Raw genomic sequence first — 18,558 nt, 5'->3', positions numbered from 1 at the left:
AATAAGGCTCCTGAAAGGAAAAGAAACAGTGAGGAAGACAACAAAGGGAAGTGTGCACAAGCAAGATTGTAGAAATAAACTCTGTGGAAGGAAATGAGGTTAAGCTAGAGATATTTTAATTTAGACATGTCCCTAAATACCTTGTTTAATTGTACAGGACAAAGTCCAGGAAAATATTCAAACATCTCAGTAACACAAACTCATGCTTTCATTTATCTCCTTTCAATCTGGCTTGAGTCTTTAAGTGTTTTCCACCTTCTGTAAAGGGCTCAACAGAAATGTCACATCTCTCCTCACAAGTGTTTTGATTCTCTAAACAGAAATATCATGAAGATATTTCTGAAGTTGGAAGCTGCATGTGGCTAAATATGCCTCTTCAAAATGCAGATTACTAGAGTAAGACTTATGTTAAAGGACACAGGGTAAGGTGCTGAAATTATGACACATAGCTCATGATGGATTTTCTTTCTAGGAAACTAAGAGAGATTAATTGTGGATTTAAGATGTTTAATATAGTATTTGAGGAAAATGAAAAATCTCTGGGTTTGTATGTTCAGGCAGCTGATGAAGATATCCGTATGGAATATATGTGGCATTCACATTTTTTATTAAAAGAGGAAGTAAATAGCCATGAATGTTATAGATTAATGCCCAGATTCCATCTGATTATAAGGAGCAGCTGCCTCACTTAAAGTTGTTATCGTGTCATATCTCATAAGTAAAAGTTCAGAGTCTGTAAGACTCCTAAATTGCTAGAAGTGATATGGCTAATCTTCCCTCTAACATAAAATTGGACATCCTTTAAGTCATGGAGTTAACAGGTTTGGCTTTCTGGGCCATCAGCAAAGATGTAAAACTCAAGTCTCTGTAACCAGTGCTCACAAAGCATTAAACTGCACTTTTCATGAGAGAGTAAGGATAAGAATCCTCTTTGCATTGCATGCTGAAAGTTCACTGCCTGTTTGACAGCCTCACACTCTCAATTGGGTGGGCTGGTCTTCTGCTCTGACCTGAAGCTCTCAGGCAGAGTTGCCCTGTGCTGTTAATGCTTTCAGCAGAGTCTGAAACAGCCCCTGCTCTGGCTCTTTGAAGTGCTTTGGGGAGGAGAAGGGTTACATACTGAGGAATGATTGTGAAGAATGTCTGGTTTTGCACTCCTCTTGCTTGTCCTTTGAGCTGGTTTGGTTCAAAGCTGGTGGCTGCGTTAGCCAGGCAGTACAGCCCAGCAGCTCTGCTGCTCTCACTGCTGCCAAGGAGAGAAGCACCCGAGACAAAAGCTCATCGTGAGTGCAGCATCGTGTGAGCAGTGTCTCTGCACTGACATGCTGACACATCAAAACCTGCCTGTGCTTTATCACTGCACGCACTCTACAAGAGAAATACTTGATTTGATCTAACAGGCAGTTGTGTGAATAGACAGGTAAAACACACAAATCCTCCTGGGACACCCCTGTGCTTTGCTTTGAGCTCTTTCAAGTCCCCGTTTATTCAGGTGGTTTGATCTAAACCTTCTCCTTTTGTGTGTTGTCTGGAATCTCTTACCTGTTTGTAATTCTTCATAGGAACACTTGTCTGCTTGGATTGATCATGGTCTCTTCCACTTGTCTTTTATCTCTTTATGTATCCCAACATACTGGTGTATTTGCACTACAAAAAGCAATGAAGAGATTGGTAAATTATCAATCAATGTCTTCAATAAGTGGCCAACAAATACCTGAGGCAAGCCCATTTCATCTCCCACAAAGAGACCTTTTGTCTGCAGCATTTCATCAATAGGATCTAATTATGGGGAATTTTTTTTCTTGGCCATTGTGTGGTTTGAGGTCTGGATTTACAAATATCACATCAGTTATTTGGTACAAGAAAAAAAAAGATTTCAGACTTTCTTATTCCTAACCCAACCTTCTCCAAAACCACCCTATGTAGTCAGCTGTCTGAAAGTCCACAACAGGATTAGGGATAAAATATTGGCCCTAGTGGGAAAAAAATTTGTTTTTGGATAAGGTGACATAACAGTGCCACATTCATGATGCTGTTCTTTTCTATTGTTCTACAGGTTTGAAGTATTTAACATATTTAACAAGCAGCTTTTGCCATCCATTTTGCTATATCCCACTGATCATTGCCTTCATTATTTTAGCTGAGATGAGCAATTTTTCCCCCAGGTTCTCTTTCATTCAAAATGGTGATTGGTCTACTGGAGCAAATTCATTGCAAATAATTGTGTAAATTCAACTCTTTCTGTGCAAGCTTGGGGGATGTAGCATTAGCTGCAATAGTTACAGTTGCTACCTTACTCATTTCAGTGTTTAATATATTCTGTATTTCACACTGAAGGGCACCTTGCCTTGGAAACTGCCTCTGTGCTCTCAGATGAAAACTAAAATACAAGCAAGCAAACATAAAGCTGAAGAGATAGCTTCAAAAATTGTAGCTACAAGATCTTTTTGAATAAAGATTAGACTGGTACAGTCATGTTACAGAAAACCACATTAAAACATACTAATTGCAGGCTACTCTTCTTCCTTGGACTCCCAAATGCCCAGGAAGGGATCTTTCTCAATCAAGTCTTGCCATATTTTGTCACTCTGTATTTCTTCTTGTCTTGCTGAAGGAGCATTTACAGAAACAATAGATTTATCTGTGATTCAGCAGAGTTCAGCAAAATCTTGGTCAATAATCAAAGTCTTCCCATATAATCAAATAATCAAAGACAGACAAAAATCTTAAAGGGCTTTACATTATTAACAGTTCAGATGATGTCAGTGTTCATTTTGTTATCAGAAATATTACTAGCTTTCCTCATAAAATGACAACAAATAATGCTTTGAAAATAGCTTACTTAATCAAAGCAGGTTTACCTGGATTTCTACAAGGACATTTATGGACACTGCGTACCCAAATAATTTGTACAAAAACAGCTTGGAAAAAAATGCATTTACATGCCTATTCCTTCTGCAATAAAAGATGACTTCTGTGTCATTTCTCTCTTTTTTCCTTTTTTCTTTTTTTTTTTTTCCTTTTTTTCTTTTTTCCCCCTGCATTACTTGTAAAACCAGCAGGCAGTCAAAAAACCAACTCTGCACACAATTTATTTTGTCTTCTGAGGAGGATGAGGTGCCAGGCTGCCATCCTGGGAACCTTGTGACAATATTGAGAAAGCTTTAGCACCAATGTGTAGAAATGAGACCAGCAGACCACCTCAGTTAGCAGATAAGTGGCATGGTTTCATTCATCCAGCACAGCACTTGCATGGGAATGTGCTCACTATAAAAACCAGATGGGTGCACAATTGTGAATTTCTCCAGACTGAAATACCCAACTGATCACCCCACCTGAAGTGATGGGGGCACCTCTGGCACAGACACTTCAAGGAGGACATCCTCTTCCAAAGGTGGTGGCTTGGTCAGAGGTCTAAGGCAATTTGCAGGCACTCCTTGTCACTGGTTCTCCCTAATGCTGGATGAAAACTGTCGCAGACATCTTTTCATTAAAAATCCTTTCTTAGGAATTTTCCTTCTGAGAAGCTGAGAGGCCTCAGCAACAAAATGTAAACAATGGTTATCTGCTGCTGTGGAATGCAACAGGTGGATCTGTGATTGGTCTCATGTGGTTGTTTCTAATTAATGGCCAATCACAGCACAGCTGACTCGGACAGAGTCTGAGACAGCTGCCTTTGTTACCATTCTTTGCTATTCTATTCTTAGCTTAGCTAGCCTTCTCAGATGAAACTTCTCCTTCTATTCTTTTTAGTGTAGTTTTAATGTAATATATATATTATAAAATAATAAATAAGGCCTTCTGTAACATGGAGTCAGATCTATGTCTCTTCTCTCATCCTGACCCCTATGGCCACTGTCACAGAAAACCATGTGCTTTCCCTTGCTGCAGCCCTTGGCAATCCCTCTCCTCCCTCAGTCCCCTGCCCCTTACTGCACCAGCAGTAGGATGCAGCCCAGGTCACCACACTCTTGCAGTGTGACCTGTTCAACTCCTATGGATAAGCTATTAAGGAGACAGAGTAGGCATTGGCCATAAATTTCACATTTTTTGTTTCAAAGAGTGAGGTTACTTTCTTTTGCACTGTGGAATTAAGTGAAAAATAACAAACTAAATGAAACAACCAAAAAGCAAAGCAAAACAAAATGAAACAAGCCCTGATTAATATTCCAGGCCATCCATGTTATGGTTATAAAAATCCTCTGTGCACATATTCACACTCACACTGTCCCAGGAAACATTTGGCGTTCAGCTCGCTAGAGGCCTGCATATAGATCACATTTCTTTTCAAAAGCAAAGTATGATTTTATTTTTCTTAGGCAGTGCTAAGGAGTATTTATTGTTCTCCTGGAGAAAGAAGGGAGTGTGTGTGTGTGTGTGTGTGTGTGTGTGTGTGTGTGTGAAATGCAGAGAGGATTCTGGAAAAAGCCTGGCATCGTTAAAGTAATGCTGCCGTGCATTACAATGAAATGCCGTACTGGCAAAGGTATGTGACATTCAATATCCAGCAAATTCATTGTTATTACTGAACACTGAAAGTCAAATGAATTCATAATGGTGTGGATTGAAGGTAAAATATTATCTTGGGTTCAAACAATGCAGTTCCATTGAAAACTCACACGAGGCATTAGGGCAGTGGATGGCACTTTCAGAGCTCCTCTGACAGGATATTTCAGTGCTCCTGTTAACTCACTTATAAAAACAAATGGCCCAGGAATGGGAGCGTAATCCAGAGCCACATGAGGTCAGTGTGGGTTTTTCCTTTTACATCAATAGGCTGAGGATTGAGTCCGCAGGGTGGAGAGGGGAGGAAGGAAGGAAACAATGTTAGAAGAGAAATCAGTGAAGAAAAACCTCCATCACACTTCCCTTGGGTATTTTTTCATAACAGCTTTCTGGCTGGATTTAGCATTCTGTAAAGGGGAGAAAAAACCCTACAACAGCAACTTGCTACTGCAGGAAAAGTACAGAATGATGTTCAAATCCATTGCTTAGCACAGCTAGAGAATTTAATAAAATCTCTGTTTCCTTTTATTTGCTTATGCCCATCATGACTGAAACGGTCTTGGGGGGGCTCTGGAAAGGAGAAATTGCTTTGTGGTGTGCCTAGGCAGAGCCCTGTTGGAACAATTACACCTGTGAGAAGCACTTACTCAGCACCTCCACGTGGGAGGAGTGCAGTATGAACAGAATATTCAGTGGGGGATGTAAGAGGCATTGATTCTGTGAGTGAAGCTGTTTAGAACAAAGTTTATCTTTTTCTGCTGAAAAGTGAGACTGGTAGGTTATCCTAGATGATTTAGAGCAGCTTGCTCTTAGTGCATTATATCATCAAATGGAGTGGGAAATTATCTAGATTGCAGTGGAATGATTTTCTTCTTTGCTTAAGAATATGGATTGCCTCACAAACTCACTGTTGAAAAAAAGTTCAGCAGGCAAAATAGGCTCAAATAGAATTTTTACGACGTCTGATTTTCTTTCACCAGTCTCTTCATTTGCTTTTAAGACTTTTTTTTTCCTCCTTTTTCTACTGTCTCTATTTTTGCAGTGCCATTTTCCTTTTATACACTTTTCCAGGGCAAGCACATGGGCAAGCTTTTTATTTTCCCCTTTCCACTCAAAATTTTAAACATCTTCTTCCTAGTTTGTTCTCTGCCTCTTACTGATGTTCTCTGCAGTCTCTTACTGTGGTTTTGTCTCTCAGCACCTCATATCAATAACAAAAATGAGTCACAAGTGGAACAGGGCTTAGCTAGGCTGTGCAAAATGAATAGATGACTCTATCAAGAACTGAGGCATTGGCTCACTTTATATAATTCTCACACAGCCTCCCTCTGTTTGCTGCTTCAGGAGGAGACCAAGCCTTTAGAGACCAGCAAGTGTTAGACTCCAGTTTTCCCTTCCATGATGAAGGCATTGTCTGTGGTCTCATTCACCTCAACTATAAAAGCAGAGGACCAGAATCTGCTCTCCATGGCATCCTGGTAAATCTGGAATTGCTTCATTGTCTTTGTTGGAATTATGTGAGGTTTATCCTGATGAGAAACAAGACAGAATTTAGCCTGGAAGTGGATTGTGGAAGATGTAGCACTCAGTCCTAGTGTGGAAAAGGGGTCTGTTACACTGCCAAGAAGTAGCTTTATCATCACTTTAGGAAGTCCGTGCTGGTGGTTAAGGATGTTTTTTCCTTTACAGTATAAGACTAACCTGAGTTGGATGACCTGAGGCTTGATTGTTGAAAACAGGAAGCGCACTCAGCACTTCCAGAGACTTATGAACTATTTATAAACCTTGCTAGAATAATCTATGGAAAGGAAATTCTTTGTACCTTTACCCTAGGTGGAATACTGTGCCTGCAACTCTGTTGAAATTTTCACTCCCATCAAAGGTGTGTAGTCCATGTCGCATGAAAGCAGACTCATGACATCTTGGCCCTGATGAAATCAGAGGGTATTTTGACACTGAAGGTGGAATTTCACCAGAATGAAGAACCTCTGCCAATATATTACATCTAAGCAAAAATGATATGAATGGACATTAGTTTAGTACTCAACTTTATTGTGGTCCCATGGCATGCCCAGGAATTGCCATAGAATCATAGAATCATGGAATCATAGACTCATAGAATGGTCTGTGCTGGAATGCTTGCAGGCCATCTATTTTCCCTGCTGGGGAGGTTCCAGGACTAGTCAGATCAAAGTTCCCCCAGATAAAACTGCCCTTGGCCCTGGCATTTATTCAGTTACTTCAGGGAAAGCTCAGCCTTCCCTTGCATGTTCTTAGAAATATGTTCACAATAAGGGAGAGTGTGGAAAAGTGCTATGCTTTAAACAAAAGGCTGGGAATGAAAAAAAACCAAAACAGCTACAAACTGCAACAGTGACAGATGAAAAGTTACAGAAAACAGAAAATGTAAATTAAAACAAATTTTGCCATATATTCATGACAGTCTGCTAAAGGCAAAAACATTTTTTTGTATACCTGCAAAACAGGCATAGACCTTCTGGTCTAGCAAGGTATTACATATTTACTCTACTAATGCAGCTGGGCGGGGTTAGCCTCCATAAAGACCCAGTGACAAAATGTCAGGAGTAAGCTTGGACAAAATCCTTCCTCTGTTGATGAAAAGTACAACAGTTTTCAGGATTCTGGCTGTTTGTGGAAGAAGGCATGCAGAATACAGAGAACTCTTTCAGTTTTTATAATAAAAAATATTAAGGGGCTTAGCAATCCACGCTGCCTGAAATGTTGATTTTATAACAGCATTTCTCAAGGCATGTCATGGAAACAAAGCACCACAAGCAGTATTTTTGTCAGACAGGGAGTAAGGTCAGGATGTGCTTGGATTTGAAACCCTCCAGGGAAAGTCAGTGTCTGCAGGGAAGTCTTGGCGCTCTCACTCTGGTGGAAGAACATTCACTATAAATCTCTGTTCTGACAAAGTGAGCAAACACAGGCACTGGGCTCAGTTCTTAAATAACACTGTAAGCCAGTGCTAACCAGCAGCACAGTGTATTGCTGGAAACTGCACTGTGGGAGGATCACAGCTACTGACTTCTTGCTCAGACACTTTTTTTACTGTGATGCTCTTATTGCTGCCTCCAAGTTGGGTTATTAAAGCACTTATAGAAAGGACATTTGTTTTGCACTATTAAAGAACTGTGGTAACTTCTCAAAAGATAATCTGTAGTGCAGTGTAAGTCTTCTGAGACTCATTCAAATGCTCTCACCAGTGAATGAGAAAGCTACCCTTCTTCCACTTACTGCAATGAAGAAATGATCTTCCTGTACTGCTGCAAAACATTCATAAAATATTGCTCCAGTGACCCAGCCTATGGTCTCACCCTAGGATCTTTCTGGACAATTTAAGATGGGAAGGCAAAGAATAAGTTATAATCTTTTGACCAAGATACATTTCTAAGCAGCAATAAAATATAGGTTTTTTGTACTTCATAATAGAAATGAAATTCAAACCCAAATAACTTCGTATACTGACTCACTGATTTCAGGGCTGCTTCATCAAAACTATGTAACAGGCTCTAAATCCAGATTTTTGAATACACATGGAGCCAATTTGAAAATCTGAGTATACCAAGGCTTTTAATTCCCCCATGTGGCACATTTAGCTTAGACCGAAGGAGATTCTGAACTCAGTATACTTTCCAGAGGGTTTGAGCTGATGTAATACTACCTCTCTGGCAAGTAAACTCATGTCAGAATGGCCAACCATTTACTATCATGTTCCCTGCCAGCCTTCAGAAATGTCAGTACACAAGCTCAAATTCCCTGTCAGCCCTCTAAGCTGCTGGTGGATATTTCCAAGGCAGTCACAGGGGACCTGAGACAATCAAGTTACTGCAACAGGAAGCCACACTTAAGCCTCTGTATATCTTTCACTACCAAGATGGACTTGCACCAGTTTTGACTTGTACTCTAAAGTTTCTGGTCTCTTGGGTACCTCTGTCAGGTTTCAAAAAGACTGCTGTGGTCACTATAAATGTTTATTTTTTTACTGCCAAACTGGAGTGCTGCAGATTGCACATACATGGCAAGCATGTGGAAATTGTTATTAGAAATTGGTGGTACCAAACTTCTTTGGCTTTGTAGTATTTTCTTTCATTTAAATATAAAAATATTTTTCTGCATGCTCTATATTTTTCATTTTTATTGTTGCATTTTGACTTTTATTTTAGCCCTCTTACCCACTCACATCTGCAATATCTTATTCTCTGGAGAACAGAGAGGGAGGAAAAGGTCAGAGCATTGAAGATCAGTTGCTGTAGAGAATTCATTAAAAAATTGAGGTGAATCTCAGAACTGAACAAGTTCAGGCAGGTTGTTCAAGAAACTCATAAACCATCTGTAACATCAATAATTTGACATATTTACATATCTGAAAGCTGTAAGTCTCCTTGTCTAACTCCAGATGGTGAAAGATGCTCAGATGCAGCAGATGTTTTACCACAGCTTTCCCACAGAGCACCTTGTTTGCAGCCATCCTTGACCTGGTACCTGGAGCTCAGTGCTGAAGCTGGAACTCCAGCTGATGAGCAAAATGCCAAATAGTCCAGTGTGGGCCCTCTAATTTTCATACAAATCCAACTAATGCACAGGTCTCACCTCACCTCATCCAGCGCCATCCCAGATCCCAAGCTGTTTCTAGATCCTAATGCAAGCCACTGAAATCTCCCTTGGCTTGTGGCTGAACACAGTGAGTCATTCCTTTCTTATACAAGTAGTGGATTCACTTCTTATACACCCACCTGGGATAACTGAGACACTGAAAACCATTTTCTTCTGGTATTTGCATCAGAGTAGGGTCCAAGTTAACCTGTGTCACTTGTGTGCTTTCCTGTACTGCTCCAAAACCTCAGAGTCAAGGAAATTCTGCACTGAAGTGTGAGGGATGGCAAAGGAATGAAGTCATCTGCTACATTACCCTTGGTGCAACAGAGGCTGTGGGATGGATGAGATTTGAAATGAACACAACACAGAGTTTTGTGTGTACATGTGGACAGTGCATTGTCCAGTTAAAAGCTATTTTGAATCCCTGCTACTTGTTGTATTTCCGCTGTGCTTGATAGATGACACAGTTAGCAGATAGTCCTTCCTCATCAATACAGCCCTATTTGAAAGGCTCTAGGCTGGCCACAGAGATGGCAAAATATTCCCAAGATTTTCCAAATGGGATTGCTGCAGCAGGCCAGGCTGTGTTAGCAGCCAGTAACACCAACACAACACATCCTGATTAGAGGAGTGCAGCACATTTACAAGGACAGAAATGTCATCTCTGTTCTGTGATGTAGCGAGCTAAAGGGCACTTAGGAATGAAATACTAATTTGAAAAGATGGCTCTGATGTATGCTTTTATATTAACCCCTGCTGTGGAAGGCATGATCCTAATAGTGCCCACTCTTACCAGAATGGGATTTGCAGGAGGGTTTGTGGTGTTACTGCATTCTTCCTTTTCAGATAGATCTGCCAAGGATGGGGGCTTTAGTAAGGATTTTGATACCTGGCTTGATGGGGGTTTATTAAGGATTTTGATACCTGGCTTGCACCAACACTTGTCACCACAAACATGTTACCTGTGGCAATGGAAACCACAGAGAAACTTGCTTTCTGTCATTATTCCCTGCCTGTGAAATAGAGGTGTCAGAGCTCACCTTTCTCACAGGGAGACCTGCAGAGTTCCTGCTGCACAATCAGTCAGCTGCAGCAAGCTCAAGTTTCTGAAATTTAACACAAAATTCTTAGCCAGGGCAGTGCTCCTGTTGCACTGCTTCTGTGGGAGTTTCTGCTGAGCAAGGAGCACAAAGTCAGATCTCAGGTATTTACACCTCGCATGACACTTCTTGGCACAGTCAAGAAGAAAAACAACAGTGTAAACTCTTGCCATTCACCTCTCACAGTGAAACAATTGCAGCCATAGGTTCTTTGTGTGATATTGCAAAGAGACTTTTACACTGCCCATCACCTCTTTAACCTTCCTAAATATCTACCATCTTCACTTTTGAAGAAAAATCCAGCATTTTGACTTCCAGGTGGAAATGCTGATTGTTTCACAAGGCAATTTCCATGAGAGAAATATTTGGAGCCCTGCTGCTTTGTCCTTCCCTGCATCTTGGCTGGAGCTTAGCACTACAATTATTACAATGCTCTTTCAGAGACAGATATGGTTGGAATGAGTTATCAGCTGCTAGCAGATAACAGGAAACATGCAATTTGTTAAAAGTGCATGGACTGTGTGTCAGAATCAGACCACTCTGCCTGCTGCTGCTCTTGGGTGACCAATGACTCAGCACCAGCAGATTTTGTAGCTGAACCTTGAAAGCAATGGCACAAAGATGATTTCCTTCTGCAACTACAGCTGGCTGACTTGCTGAGTACACACAGAATTGCTCAGAATTACTCAGGCTGGCTGGGATCAGTGCTAGGAGAATGACTGCCAGAGAGTGCCTTCACCAGCAATTCAACTTCAGGAGGTGCTTGGCTTGCTCCCGTTGGTAGCCTGAGGGCAAAACTTGACCTGAGCTGTTCAGGGATGGAGGCAAAACAGTTTTTCTGCCCGAAGAGATGCTTTGGTGATGGGAAAGGCCAAAGAGAAAGATCACTTTTATGAGCAGGAGACAGACATGAAGAGATTGGGCATCCCTTTGCCTCCCAGAGTAGCCTGCACACCAGCACATCCAAAGTTCTCCCTCAGCAACCAGCCTGGCATAAAGAAAACTTGCTCTCTTGGGGTACCTGTATCTGCCCAGGAGCTGATGCCACCTCCTGAGCAGCCAGTCCTTGGCAATGGTTGGGATTTGCACCAGGAGAGAAGCCCATTCAGAGCCTGGAAAGAGTCTTCAGCAAGATTTAAACACAAGAACACAGAGGGAAACACAGGAAATATAAAAATGACAAAGTTTTTGAGTTAGAGCTGTTTAGGCAGTTGCTATGGGGGCCTGCTCTGCCCTTGACTGGCTGCTGATGAAAATCCCAGCTAATACAAATACTCCATAACAATAAAAAAATTGGCTCTAGGCCCCAAAATATGAGACATCACACCCTCTGAACTCAGCTGTGGTAAATGGACAGGCATGCCAGGGGCTGAGTCTTTCTGAGTTGCCAGAAATGGAGAACATTAACCTGAGGTATTTTGGGTGGGTAGCTCATGTGCAGCCTGCCTATTTACTGAGTCACAAAAAGCCCATGAACAACTGCTGAGTGTACAATGCACACTCCTTCTGCATGCTAAACACAGGGCAGAACACTTTTTTTAATGAATTGTGTGTTAATGCTACAAGCCACTCTGCCATCTGTAAGTGGGGTCTGTGTAAATCTCCTCCACTGGCTGCTTCCAACAGGGAAGCAGCAAAGGAAAAATTCACTCGAGGCTTTCTCACTAGGTCAGGCAGAAAGAAAACAATGTATCTGCAATACTTCAGAGATTCAAATTCTCTTCAGTCTCCCTCACAAAGATGAAATTTCTAAGGAGCAAAAGTAAAGCAACTTTACACTCTCCCACCAGGATTGTCCAGGGCTGGAGCAAGCTCAGTTTTCTAGACTTTATCTTTCCAAACCTGACAAAAAATGGCCCCACATCAACCTTGATTTTTTTTTTCAATACATGTTTATTTATAAAGGCCAGATTATGAATGCTGCACCAGAGTATTGAGGATTTCAAGAATATCTTGCTCGGCAGCATACTGAGGTTAAATCATGATTTAAACTGAAAAATTGTCTAACACCTTGAGACAGTTCTGGTTTTGTTTTGTTTTTCTCAAAAAAAAAAAGATAAATAAGTAAAAAGGTGAGATACCCCCACCTTTCATGGGATCTTGAAACACCAAATGGAAGGCATGTGGCCAAGTGAAAAGGGTCACTGAAGGACATTTACAGCTAAAAGTTTTGAATGGATGAGAAAAGTATGAAGAGGATAATAAAACAAGGGAGAGAAGGAGAGATTTTAAAAATCAAAGTAAGAAAAACCTCCTTCTTAGGAATGTTAGATGTGACAGTCATAAAGCAAAGCTAAATGTTTTGTGAGATGAAACCTTAGGCGGGTGACTCCAGCAGAGTCCATGAGAGTTCATGTGCTCTGGTTGTCAGTTCCTAGAACCTGACAGCAGAGTTCTGGCTAGCTGTGAAATCAAATTAATGCTGTTCTCTACCTTCCACAGGTGTGAAGCTACTGAGTTTGTTGAAAGCAGCAGACTCACAGAGAGCTTAGTGTCACACCAGAAATGACCCAGCCCTGTCCTGGATGTTCTGGAACACCCAAAGAGGATGGAAGGTAACTCCATTGTGGAATTACCAAAGAGAGGGCTTTGCCTTTTCCTCCTAAGGAACAGGCATCCCATCCTTCCCATCCACCAAAAATAAGTGCTCAGCAATATCCTGAATCTCAGCTAAAGCACAGCTCTCTAGTTTCTTCCATGAATCAAACTGCAGGCTGTAAAAGGAAGGTTTAGCTGAACTCGTTGAATGAGTAGATATTTTTGACAGTAAATAATTTTGGTTCCTGCAAGCATTTTGCTTGCAGTTTTATTTTAAGGTTGGTTGGCCAGCTCTAGACAATGCTGAACAAACAAGCTGTCTGTAAACAGTATCAGGGATTTCCCTTTTCCTCAATAACATAACACGTGTATGGCAGGTGGAACTTTCCATATTCCACAAAAAATGATAATTTAATGTGATTTTCCACAAGAAAATGGAATCCAGGGTACAAAACAAGGATTTTCCTACTATTTTTGAGCATCTGGGAACTTATTAGATGGCAGTGCTGGAACCCTATTATTTTTCCCCTAATGCTGGACAGCACATTTTGCTAGACCAACAAATATCAACAATACACTAGACCAAGTGTACATGGAGGTGAGAACTCCAGAACCTCTGTAGCTCAGACTGACCTTTGCATTGAGGCAGGAAAATAAATCTGAATGAGAGCCTACCTGAAATTTGGAAAAGTGTGCACTGTGTGTGATATATCAGAGGACTCTGCTGAGAGTATTGAATTCCCCATTGACGGTCAGGGTGGCATATCTTTATTCATCTCCTTTGGCACAGGCTGAAGTGATTTCTTGTTGTCTGCAGTGACCAGACCCATGTCCTGTTCCTTGCCATAGCCACTAGAAGGGCTTTACCTTCCCAAGTAGCCCCATCTCCTGTCATTCCTTTGCTGCAGAGGTGACCCTGGGCACTCCACTGCTGCACTGAAGCTCTTTGACAGATGAATCAGGACCACAAATGATGTCAATCCTCTGGCATCTGAATGAAGGAGAGGAAGTAGTAAAGTCTTTTTCTTTCTTCTGGTAAAAAACATGCTTGTTGTGAATATGATTCAAATTCCTTGTTTTGAATGGATCTTTAGCTGCTTTGGGGGAGGAGAGATGGAACTGTTTTAACAGGAGGACTTTAATATATTTACTTAACTCATTCAAGCCATACTGGGCAATACCAACTGTAAACCTAATGTCTTAGACAGAATGGTTAAATTTCTTAAACTGCATATAAAAATAGTGATAAGCATTTATTTTTACTTGGCATTGAGTGCCTCTAAGTACTTTCACAGACAGGCTGGGTGTCATCTGTGTCTCATCTGGAGCGACTGGATATACCATCTGAAACCCCTGCAGCATGAAGCACCAGTTACTCCTTTTCTGCCAGAAATGTTAGTGGGGCCACTGATGTAGCCACTGGGATATGTTCCAGTGCTTCCTAATAAAAGAGAGAAAACTAAGCTCCCAAGACATCTTGCTCCTGGGCTAAGTTGCTGCAGCCACATGATTTTCACATTTTCTGCAGAATGAATTAAATGATCCACATCGAGCATCAACAACAGGAGTAACTCAATCTACACTTTAAAGAGCTGGGTGAAGCCCACGCTTCTCTGGCTTCAGGCACTGATGAGAGATAGCAAGACTTGTAAACAAACCAGGAGAGATAGCAGAGTCCTGCTCGCCTTCAGTCCCCTCCTGTCACTACTCCTCCTTTTTCCTGACCTGGATAATCTTTATTCTGACTCAGGTACCTCACCTCTATTATAGCCAGAGAGAAACATCCTCATGTATTTCAAATGAAACAAATTGCTTCAGGCTACTATGGATAAATTACAGATGACTCAGAGTCCAACCACTGGATTTGGCTCTAGATGTGAATAGCAAATGCCTATAGAATTGTGGATTTTTTTTCCCCTAGGTTCTTAAATAAGAATACATTTCTTCAAGAAGAATGACAGCATATGCTCATGTCCATTTTGATTCAGGATGGTGAATAAACACTGTCTGATGTGTTGCCATTTGCAGAGGCTTGTTTTTTGCATCAGGATCAGCCAGAAGCAGCTGCTGCCTCCCTCAACCTCTTCACCAGAGTTCATGTCTAGGGTGATTAGAAAACCAATGCTTTCTCCTTGCATTTTGAATCAGATTGAAGTGAAAAAACATCAAATAAAAAACCAGTCATGAGCCTTGAAGCACCAAAACAAGATGGGTGAAGGCAGCTTCAGAGAGATTATCCATGTCTGACGTGAGTGTGATCCATCAGCGGGCAGCATGGAGCAGGTAATGTGCAGCATTTGATTCTCCCTTCTCTAATGATTACACAACGATGGGCTGCCAGAACTCTGGCAAAAACTGGACCTGACCAAAATTCATCAAGCCCAGAAAGCTTTGTTAATCTGCATTGTCTCAGGAAAAAAAAAAAGTTACCCCACAAAGCTTGAATTTTACCTCAAAAACCTGGATGTACTCGTGGCTGCCTGTGCTATACTCTTGGTTCAGAAGCAGCCCCTGCAATGATTGATTTACATCTTAACACAAAGACACATCTCTAAAGAAAGCTTGCAATAACAATGTGGTTTTCTGACGCCAACTTGGGCTACAGACCTTCCAAGGCTGTGGCCATCTGCTGCTCCACAGCAGTGTCAGGCCACTCAGAGTCATCCCACAGGCACTTCTGGAATATTCATGATTATCATTATCTTCTTAACTAATACCAGATTTATAGAGCTTTGAAGTTTTGCTTTCATTGCTGGCTTGGGAGAACAATAGTGAGCAATGGAGGCCTGGGGGTTTCTTCAGTTTCTTTCTTAGCAAAGAATTGCAAATCCACAGCCAAAGTAGTGGAGTGATTGTCAGCAGTGAGACAAGCCAGCCCACATCCACCCAAATCCAGTGATCATTATCCAGTCTTGTCTTGTACTTTGACAAAAACTTAAGCAAACTGACCTTTGCATAGTCTGAAATTGATTTTTTTCTTGAAATCTAAGGGGAGAAAAGCCTCTCTAGAATAGAAATTCAACTCTTGCCTTCACATTTGGTTGGATGTTAGCACATAGAACACATAAAATGTGATTAATTCATAGCAAATTATTTACTACAGCTGACAAACAAGTGGAGAAGTCCCTGAATTTGTCACCTAGAAATCATGAAAGAATGGTACTTTAGATTTTTGAAAGCATCATAAATCCAAAATCTGTATAATTGCTGTACAAGCTTTAAAAAACACAATGGAACACCATTTTACTTCTTGTTGAAGGGTGCCTCTGATGAAAATGCAAACTCACTGAAGCTTCTTTTCACAGGCACATGCAAGATTTGATGAAATTTTCCTTCTGAAAGTTTTTCAGGAACACATGGTCTTACTTGGCAAAAGAATCACAGAATTACTTAGATTGGAAAAGAACCTTAAGATCATCAAGACCAACCATTAACCCAGCATTGCTAAGGTCACCACTAAACCATGTCCCTAAGTTCCACATCTACACATCTTTTAAATACCTGGGATGGTGACTCCACCTCTTCCCTGAGCAGCCTGTTCCAGTGCTTGACCACCTTTTCCATGGAAAAACTGTTCCTCATATCCACTCTAAACCTCCCTTGGCAAAACTTGAAGCCATTTCCTGCCATGTACTGTAGAACAGAGACTGCCCCAACCTTGGTACAACCTCCTTTCAACAAGTGAGAAACTAAATTGGATCTCAAGATTAAAACCCAGAATGTGAATAAGAACAAAGCATTGTGACAGGTCTATTTTCACTCTTGTTTTCCACAGAAAATTTACAAATATTTCAGTTGACAAAGAGGAAAAATAATAAAAATTTTAAGAAGTTCTGAATTTCTTGCCTGACTCCTCTTTAATGGAGAACATGTCAGACTACACAACACAAGAGGACTGGAAGCAGAGAATGCCACAGGGAGAATTTTACCCTGCCACAAACATGCTGTTGCTCATACTTGTCAAGGACACTGGAACTAACTATTGCTCCTCCTGGGAATATCGTTGGATTTGCTGTGAATATAAATGTCCACACAAGTCATCAAATCTGCTCAGTTTTAAGTACAGCCTCCAAAACTGCCACCAACAGCAAAATGCTGCTGCTTCTGGGCTCAGCTATGCATTGAGTCAGTGGCAAAATTGCAGGAGGAATAAGATTCATGTTAATTTGTGTCTAGGAAAAGGCAGCCCGTGTGTTTGGGATGGCTGCAACACAGTGGTTGTGTATGAAGAATTGTTCAACTACACAGAAAACCTGGCTGACAGCTGCTGAGAATATCCTCTGTGATGTATCAGCTGCTTTTTTTAACCGTGTCATCTGAAGATACTGAGTGTTAAATTTTAATCACTACTTCTGGAAGAAGGTGAATCCTGCAAAGCACTGTCTGACTGTGTCAGAAGGAGTAGGACAGCTGGCTGCTTCCTTTTATTTTTCTTCTTTTAAACAGAGGGTTAGCATAGATGGTGCTCTGTGGCTCACCTTTCCATTTGTAAAACCTTATCTGGTGCTTCACTCATGGAAAAGTCATTTGCAGCACTTTGTTTCCTCTCAAATTGAGGTCAAAACATGCTCATGTCTGGTGGGAAGGGCTGCAGAGTCCAAACCATGGAACTGGAAGAGCCATTAAAATGCAGATAAGGTAGAAACAGCCTGTGGTGTACAGGATAGATTCCTGTGCTGAACTGCAATGAAATCATAAGGTGATCTCATAGGATCTAACCAATGGTAAATCACCAAAGACTGGTTAGGTAAAGATGAAGCCAAGTCAACAAGAAAGATGATGTGATTGGCACCTGGACTAATTTCCTAACGGAATTTACTTCTTATTTGAAGGAAAATACTTCAATGTGTATGGTAAAATTAGGATGAAGCAATTTATTTAAACAAAGCAAAAAGCTTCTGATGGCCATTCAGGATCTTTGTTGCTTTTGCAGCGTCACTCCAACAATGTCATTACCCTTTGCAGACAGTGCTGCTGAAGAGCCAGCCCATAATGAGCACAGAGGCTCCTCAGAAATCCTCCCCCTTCCTGCTCTGTGCCTCCCTTCCCTGCCACAGGGCATGTCAGCACAGAGATCCTGGAGAGCACTGAAAGGAAAACCAGAACAAAGAAGTGTGAAGATGATGCAGATCATGAGGGCAAAAGGAATATATTTGGGACTTCCCCAAACCCATAACGGGTTGTTGTTTTGGGGTTTTTTTGTGGTTGCAGTTATTTGCAAATTCTCCTACCTCATGAAATGTTCTGGAAGAGGCTGGATTACTCTAACTTTTAGTGTAGTCAGTCAGTCTTTTACAAAGCAGTGAGCAACTTGAGAGACAAAAATAATTTAAGACCTTGGTTAATCCATTTTGCAGCTGTTGGCAGCTTTGTGCCTGATCACCATCTGGGAGGATGCACTGTCTAGGAGAACAGAGCACTGGGCAGATTTGGAGAAGTTACAGGCAGAAGATTTTCCATCATTTAACCCATTTCCATGCTGGGACAAGAATTCCTCCTTATTTGTACATTGAACAGTCTACTGTCTAATTTTAAACGTCTCACCAATGCCACTCTCCCTGGAGAGAGAGAACCTTGCCCCAACAGTCAGCAGGAAAGTTTTCTTGTAAAAATGTCAGCTGATTATCAGGGCCAGGCTAAGGAGTAAAAAGACCAGATTGTTTGGAAGTGCTGAAGGGAGGAAGGAGATGATAACATCAGCAGCATTGCTGACGAACATCAGCAGCATCCTTCCCACTGGAAGGAGAGCCTGTGCAAATGGGATCCTCTCAAAGTCCTCTGGGGGTTGCAGGGC

Source organism: Zonotrichia leucophrys, chromosome 5 (assembly GCF_028769735.1).
Source record: "Zonotrichia leucophrys gambelii isolate GWCS_2022_RI chromosome 5, RI_Zleu_2.0, whole genome shotgun sequence".
Taxonomy (NCBI): domain Eukaryota; kingdom Metazoa; phylum Chordata; class Aves; order Passeriformes; family Passerellidae; genus Zonotrichia; species Zonotrichia leucophrys.
This window is presented reverse-complemented; position numbering follows the sequence as displayed.